Here is an 8,716-nt window from a genome sequence, read left to right as displayed (position 1 = left end):
GGATGTGGGGTCAAACCCTGGCCTCACTCAGTGGGTTAAAGGTCCACCGTTGCTGCAAGCAGTGGTTTGCAAATGTGTCTCGGATCTGGTGTTGCCATGGCTATGGCATAGGCCTGTAACTTCAGCTCTGATTCAACTGCTATCCTGTGAACTTCCATATGTCACAGGTACGGCCATAAAAAAAACCAACCAACAAATGAAAAACTTCTCTGCTAGGTAGCATTGGGCTGTACTTTAAATTTCTTAATTTGGGAGGTCCCATCATGGCTCAGTGGTTAACAAACCCAACTAGGAAACATGAGGTTGTGGGTTCGATCCCTGGCCTTGCTCAGCAGGTTAAGGATCCAGCATTGCCATGAGCTGTGGTGTAGGTCATAGACACGGCTCGGATCCAGTGTGGCTGAGGCATAGGCTGGTGGCTGCAGCTCTGATTAGACTCCCTAGCCAGGGAACCTCCATATGCCGCGGGTGCTCCTTGGAAAAGACAAAAAAAAAAAAAAATCTTAATTTGGGCAGGACTCTCTTAAACATATTAAACACCCAGGAAGGAGGAGAGGCCTTGTCTACTGCCACTGCAGCTGTGGCACCCAGGAAGGAGGAGAGGCCTTGTCTACTGCCACTGCAGCTGTGGCACCCAGGAAGGAGGAGAGGCCTTGTCTACTGCCACTGCAGCTGTGGCACCAGCCCTCAGCCACTGGTGTTTCTAAAACTCTTCTGGTAGTTTTAGAAACCCTAACCCTAACCCTAACCACTTATTTGCTGCACTTTGTCAAAGAAAGGAGTTTCTTCCTGTCACCCCAGGCATAATAATGTCTGTCTTCTTTTTGTACAAAGGACACAAGGATCAGCTGTGGCTTGGCTTCCTAGGAACAGGAACTTCACTCTTGGGTGACTCCATCCCAGTTTTATCTAGCAGATGCAATTTTTCTTCAAAGGATGTCTTGGCAACCACATCTAGAATTTTATTCCGTTCCTCAGAAATCATCTTTCCCCAAAGCATAGACTCATGTTTAAATATATCAATCATATAAATGCCTATGATTTATTTCACCTTTGAACACGAGTTGCTTACTAGCAAATTTTTAGAATATCCCAGCATTTTCATTCTCAGTGCCCCAAAGTTTTTGTTACGTCTCTATTTCCACGTTTTATTAACTTGCAGGAGTTCACCATCACATTTGATGAATACTATCTCTGCATCATTTCAGAAAGCTTTCAAGTCCTTTCTAACCCACTTTGGGGGGATAAACTTTCTCTTTAAGCTTGGAAATCTGTAAGAAGTGAATTCTGATTTGCAATCTCTGTTTCATAACCTTACCCCACCCACAGCAAATCCTTCGCAAACCAGGATGAAAAGAACAATTCTAAATTAGGCACAATTTTGGTAACTACTTTAAGCAATGTTCTAATTAAAAATATTTATAATTTATACCAACTAGTTTATACATGCCTCTGAAATTTGGACACATCAAAGTCCAAAACGCATGAGCCTGTGATTGTTTTACCAAAGACGCTGCTCTGGTGATATTACTTACTGTCCTGTTTCAAAGTTCATGTTGGAAACTTGGACAACACTGTGAAGACACGTTTATAGAGGTCATGTATACTCAACATTGAGGCAGAGGGCAAGAATTCGAAATCATGTTGATGAAACCAAAGCCAAAGTTTGGGAAAAGAACTGGGTTTGGGTTTGTTGCACTGAAATGTATTTCCATCAGTATTTTATTTTTAAAATTTTTCTTTCTTTTTTTTTTTAATGGTTAAGGATTGAATCTGAGATGCAGCTGCAACGGCCACCACCTCTGCGGCAACACCGGCTCCTTTAACCCAGTGCGCCAGGCTGGGAATCAAACTTGCACCTCCACAGCAACCTGAGCTGCTGCAGTCAGATTCTTAACCCACTGTGTCACAGCAGGAACGCCTCTATCCATATTTTTAAAAGGCCCTGGAACTGCCACGCTGGGACTGTGAGAGTAAATGACAAGACAGGATAAGTGCAAGGAGTGAAAATTCCCATGCACCACAGAGGCATCCAAAGTGAAGACGGGCTCTCTGAGTTATAAGTCTGGCAGTTTGGAGAGCCTTTGGGGTCTTGCAACTCTGCTCTCACAGGGATACAGCTGGGCTCATCCAGGCTCTGTGGGTAGGTTATCTCCATGAACTAGAACAGTACTAATGAAACAAGATGGGATGCCCAGGTCTTCAGCTCGAACCCTGCGCCAGGGAGTTTACATACATCAACTCAGTTAAGCCCTCCCAAGAGCCCGGAGAGGTAGAGAACACTTTGGAGTAAAGGAAACAAAAGCTCAGAGAGCTTAAATAATTTGCTAGAGGTCATTCACTGCTCTAATGAGATACCCAGGGATTTGAACTCTGATCTGATGACTCAGAGACTCTTTCCTGTACATCTCAGAGCCTCTCAGAAGCCCAGATCAAAGGCCGTTAGCTCATCCATCTCTGCACCAACTACAGAGCCCACGCCTTATCCTGGCCTAATGAACACCCTGGGTGATGGAGATTAGATAAGAGAACGTGGCTGAGTAAGGAGAAACTCATCTAGCTAGGAGGAGATGAGGTCATACTCTCATCTACATCCTAACCCTACCCTCCAAAACACACTCTCTCCATAGTAGACCCTCGAATAATACCCGGCAGGTGCTCATAACTTTGTTACCCCCGATCTGTCTCTAATAAGAATGATGGTCACAGTGATAATAAGAACAATAGCAGTGACAACAGAAAGAGTTCAACTTTAATGAGCAATTCACTACATGACAGACACCGTGCTACACATACCATAACCATTAACTCTTTGGGGGCTCCTAGCAAGCTATGTGGGAAGGACTGTTCATTGCTGCATTCCTCAGATGAGACAAGCAAGGCACAGAGATGTTAAGGAACCTGGTCAGGGTTACACAGCTAGCAAAGGTCAGAACAGAAAATCAAACTCAATCAGGCTGGCTTTAGTACCTATATTCTTAACCACTCTACCAGTATTTCTCAAACCTCCTAAGGGTTACTTGGGCACATATCCAAAATACTCTTTCCAGGGCCTTTCTCTGGAAAGTCTAGCCTAGGAGGTTTGGGTTGGGACTCAGAGCCCTGTAATTTTTAAGAGCCCCATAAGATTCCTACGATGCTGAAGTCACATCCCCTTGCTGTCTCTCATTACCAACAAAGCCCTTCTGATGGCACATTTGAACACTGGAAAGAAGCATCACTTTCGCAGGAAAGAGGGAATTTATTTCTTTTTCCAATACACATGGCTCAAAAGAAGGTGTTGGGGGCTATAGATGGGTCAAGGGCTGAATTTTCTTTGGCGGTCCTGCTCTTCTTAGTCATATAAGGCTTCCTCATGCATGATCATTGCCTTTCTTCTGCTGCCTCAGAGGTCTGAGCAAAAGGAAGAAGCTGGGATAAGGCAGAAGAAGCCCTTGTTCTCTCCATAGTCATGATATATTACTCTTGAGACAAAAAACTTGGACATTGGGAAAACTCATTTTGCATGCAAAAGGCAAAAGTAATTTCCAAAGGATGCTTATGCATTTTGCTGTTTTTTAATGGTATCCAAATGCCAGAGAGTTTTGCAAGTGTGCCTTTGGAGATGTATCAAGTTTGTGCGGTCTGCAGTCTACATCCTGCTAGAGTGTAAGCTGTGGATGCTGGCACCTAGGGAAAGGAGGTGCCATCCTCCTTCCCCTAGGTCATCCTGGAGCTCTGGGCTGACCCTCTGTTGAAGGACAGAAGGAGCTTGCCATCCTTTGGGGAGAAAACATGAAGAATGACATTTTATTTCAAGCCTACTCCTAGTCAACATGGACCCAGCACACTATGTGGGTTCCTTCCCTTGTCTGATGGCGGGACCCATGGCCCATGCCAGTCCTCTCTCCTTTAGCCATATTGGGTCATTTGGAGCATGGCTGCAGTTGTTCACACGGCAGTCTCCTTAACACGCTCCAGGACGACCCCACCCACTGCCCAATATCATCTGAATAGGTTTGTCTCTCCACATTCCTTCTTCTCAATGGCTGCTTCTTTTTCTTCTCCTCAATGACTTTCCAAGGCCTCATTATCTGATTCTCCAGTCTCAGCCAATAAGCTCCTTCCCTCTGGTCCTAGAATTTATAGGGCTGCCCTTCTCTCTCTCAAATCACTTATACCTGGCTCAAGCTCCTGCATTTGGATTTCCACGTGGGGAGGTTGTTTACAAAAGGTCAAAGGACCTGCTTCATTTCTCCTTAGTCTGGAACACACCCATCATTGATTGGAAAGAATTACACAATATACTAATGGCTCCTGAAAATAATGCTTACCATGTTCCTTGGAAAATCAGGATAAAGCTCACTTCAAATAAAATGACCAATGGGAGCTTAAAAAAAAGAAACCCACAAGAACTCACTTTTTGAAACTATAAACAGAAGCCCTTTCGTCCTGAGCAATGTCCTTGAATTTATTTCCAGTCAAGGATTATTATAAAAACAAATATCCCTGGAGTTCCCATCGTGGCTCAGTGGTTAACGAATCTGACTAAGAAGCATGAGGTTGCAGGTTCGATCCCTGCCCTTGCTCAGCGGGTTAAAGATCCGGCATTGCTGTGAGCCGTGGTGTAGGTTGCAGACACAGCTCAGATCCCACGTTGCTGTGGTTCTGGCGTAGGCTGGCAGCTACAGCTCTGATTAGACCCCTAGCCTGGGAACCTCCCCATGCCGAGTGAGCAGCCCTAGAAAAGGCAAAAAGACCAAAAAAAAAAAAAAAATAGCCCAACATAGCCTGTGGACTTTGCCTTATCCTAGTAGGGCAGTGGATTCTCTAATCCTTTTCCACTGTTCTCTGCCCACCCCAGAATCCATGTGCTGAAAAGGTACAGAAGCTATGGGACCAGATTGTAAACTTCTTGATATCAGCTTCTGAGACTTAAATTTTCCCTTGCAATCCTAAGAGTGTTCAGCCCATGGTCGTGCATAGGTTAGGTCCTCAGATCTTATTCATTTAGTCATAGTTCAGCTTTCATTTATGTGGCATAAGATACATATTTGACAACACAGGCTGGATGAAATGACCTCCCCATAATAAACCTGACATTTAGAAGCAGAATTTCCAAGATCTTGATCTTGAACTACGGGAGAAATATATGCAATGTAGGGAAATTCCCTTCTCTCACCACACAAATAGTGACATACTCTCTAGGGAAGCCGATTGTCCTTATGCTGCTCATAATTTGTTGACAATGTATTTTGCTTGAGCTAAGGTACCTTGCTTGAACATTCTCCGGAGCTGATTTCAGCCCCTCTTGGAGCTTCCATTAGCAGATGATTCTCAAATCCCTTTCTGATTCCTTTCCCTTTCTTGATCTCACTTATTCCGACTCTTTACTGGAAACCTTCACTTGAATGTTGAGCAGTTGGCTCAAAGTTAATATATCCAAAGCTAAGTCCTTTTTTTTTTTTTTTTTTTTTTAGGGCTGCTCCTGTGGCATATGGAAGTTCCCAGGCTAGGGGTCCAATCGGAGCTGTTGCTGCCTGCCTACACCACAGCCAGAGCACTGCCAGATCCAAGCCGCCGCGTCCGAGACCCACACCACAGCCCACAGCAATACCAGATCTTTAACCCACTGGGTGAGGCCAGGGATTGAACCCACAACCTCATGGTTCCTAGCCGGATTCGCCTCCACTGCGCCACGACAGGAACTCCCCAAAGCTAAATTCTAAATCTGCTTTTCCTTCTAGTCAAGATATGATTTTTTTAACATTATCCTCCTTACTGGACCAGCCCCCACTAGAGTCTTGCTGACGGTTCAGTTGTCGGCGATCTGTGTCTTCTCCTTCCAATATCATGACTATGGAGAGAACAAGGGCTTCTTCTGCCTTATCCCAGCTTCTTCCTTTTGCTCAGACCTCTGAGGCAGCAGAAGAAAGGCAATGATCATGCGTGAGGAAGCCTTATATGACTAAGAAGAGCAGGACCGCCAAAGAAAATTCAGCCCTTGACCCATCTATAGCCCCCAACACCTTCTTTTGAGCCATGTGTATTGGAAAAAGAAATAAATTCCCTCTTTCCTGCGAAAGTGATGCTTCTTTCCAGTGTTCAAATGTGCCATCAGAAGGGCTTTGTTGGTAATGAGAGACAGCAAGGGGATGTGACTTCAGCATCGTAGGAATCTTATGGGGCTCTTAAAAATTACAGGGCTCTGAGTCCCAACCCAAACCTCCTAGGCTAGACTTTCCAGAGAAAGGCCCTGGAAAGAGTATTTTGGATATGTGCCCAAGTAACCCTTAGGAGGTTTGAGAAATACTGGTAGAGTGGTTAAGAATATAGGTACTAAAGCCAGCCTGATTGAGTTTGATTTTCTGTTCTGACCTTTGCTAGCTGTGTAACCCTGACCAGGTTCCTTAACATCTCTGTGCCTTGCTTGTCTCATCTGAGGAATGCAGCAATGAACAGTCCTTCCCACATAGCTTGCTAGGAGCCCCCAAAGAGTTAATGGTTATGGTATGTGTAGCACGGTGTCTGTCATGTAGTGAATTGCTCATTAAAGTTGAACTCTTTCTGTTGTCACTGCTATTGTTCTTATTATCACTGTGACCATCATTCTTATTAGAGACAGATCGGGGGTAACAAAGTTATGAGCACCTGCCGGGTATCAACTATCAACATGTATACTGCTGCCAGTATACCTTTTATTTGACATCCCTGGCTCCATTCTGTACTGACCTTAGAGGACCAGGAGAAGATGGAAAGAAAAAGAAGGAAAGCGTTCGAGGCACTATGGATATGTAACAAGTCACCCTGATATTTAGTGGCAGAAAATGACCATGCATTTTGCTCATGGATTCTGTAGGTCAGGAATTCAGAAATGGTAGTGTGAGCAAGGCTTGTCTTGGCTTCACAATGTCTGGGGCCTCAGATGGATGGGAGACTTGAGGCTGGGGATAGAAATCACGTAATCATCTGACAGCTCCTTCATTCACGTCTGGTATTGATGATGACCATTATAAGCTGGGAGTCTCAGTGATGCACCATGAGGACCTTTCCAGGGGCACAGTCCTCAGAGACCAATTTGAGCTTCCTCATAGTCTAAAGTTGACATGTCATAATTAGCACTGGTTTTCTCTGGATATATGCCCAAGAGTGAGATTTCGAGATACTACGGTAGTTCTATTTTTAGGGGGCGTTGTTGTTTGGGTTTTTCTTTTTTTTTTTTTTTCGGTCACACCCATGGCATATGGAAGTTCCCAGGCCAAGGATCAAATCCAAGGCATAGATGCAACCTATACCAGATCCTTAACCCACTGTGCCACAGCAGGAACTCCTATCTTCAGTTTTATGAGGCACTTCCATATGTTTTCCATAGCGATTGTACCAATTTACATTCCCACCAACAGTGTAGGAGGGTTCCTTTTTCTCCACACCCTCTCCAGCATTTACTATTTGTAGGCTTTTTGATGATGGCCCAGTGTGAAGTAATACCTCATTGTAGTTTTGATTTGCATTTCTCTAATAATTAGTGATGTTGAGCTTCTTTTCATGAGCCTTTTGACCATCTGTAGGTCTTCTTGGGAGAGATGTCTGTTTAGATCTGCCCTTTTTTTTTTTTTTTTGTCTTTTTGCTATTTCTTGGGCTGCTCCTGTGGCATATGGAGGTTCCCAGGCTAGGGGTCGAATCGGAGCTGTAGCCACCGGCCTACGCCAGAGCCACAGCAACACGGGATCCAAGCCACGTCTGCAATCTACACCACAGCTCACGGCAACGCCGGATCGTTAACCCACTGAGCAAGGGCAGGGATCGAACCCGCAACCTCATGGTTCCTAGTCGGATTCGTTAACCACTGCACCATGATGGGAACTCCAAGATCTGCCCATTTTTTGATTGAGTTGTTTGGGATTTATTTTGATATTGACCTGTATGAGCTGTTTGTATATCTTGGAGGTTTTTCTTAAAGAAAATGATGATAATTACAGACTTCAGAGGCATCAAAGCCAGACAGGCACAAGACACACAGTCCCATCCAGGGCAGATGGCTCTGTGGGTTTATGGGAACCTCAGTAAATGTGTGACAAAGACAGCAGGAGAAAGGACCAGGAAGAACTGGGACCTCTTGCTGGACTACTTCTCATGCCCACTCAATTCCTGGGGAACATGTGAGCTCCTTAACCTCATGCCTAATTTTTTGGCCCCTGTATCCTCGTAGCAATACCTTTAAGAACAGCAACAACAAAGACAATTCTGAAGCAAGACATGATTATTGTAATAACTACATAAGAATCTCTTTGTATGCCTATTACTTATCCTGGCAATTGGCAAGGTGATGCAGAAGTCACCTGCCTGATTTTTGACATCATAAGGTTTTCCTTTTATGGTGGTATGAGTCCTTTTAAGATTTGTAAGCAGTATAGGAATACTGTGAATATAATTTAATAGAGTTTGTGTAAATCAGATGTAAATCCAAATTTACCTGTGGGTTAAAAAAAAAAAAAAAACTACAGAGGATGACTATATAAAATTCTTCCTCTTGAACTAAGTGATTTTTAAATAATTTAAATATTTACTCTTGAGGAGTTCCCTGGTGCCTCAGTGGGTTAAGGATCTCATGTTGTCACTGGTGTAGTTAGGGTCACTCCTGTGGTGTGGGCTTGATCCCTGGTCTGGGAATTTCCACATGTTGTGGGCACAGCCAAAATATAAAATTATATATATATATATATATACACACACATA

The sequence above is a fragment of the Phacochoerus africanus genome, chromosome 9, assembly GCF_016906955.1.
Source record: "Phacochoerus africanus isolate WHEZ1 chromosome 9, ROS_Pafr_v1, whole genome shotgun sequence".
NCBI classification, from domain to species: domain Eukaryota; kingdom Metazoa; phylum Chordata; class Mammalia; order Artiodactyla; family Suidae; genus Phacochoerus; species Phacochoerus africanus.
Note: the sequence above shows the minus strand (reverse complement) of the source record.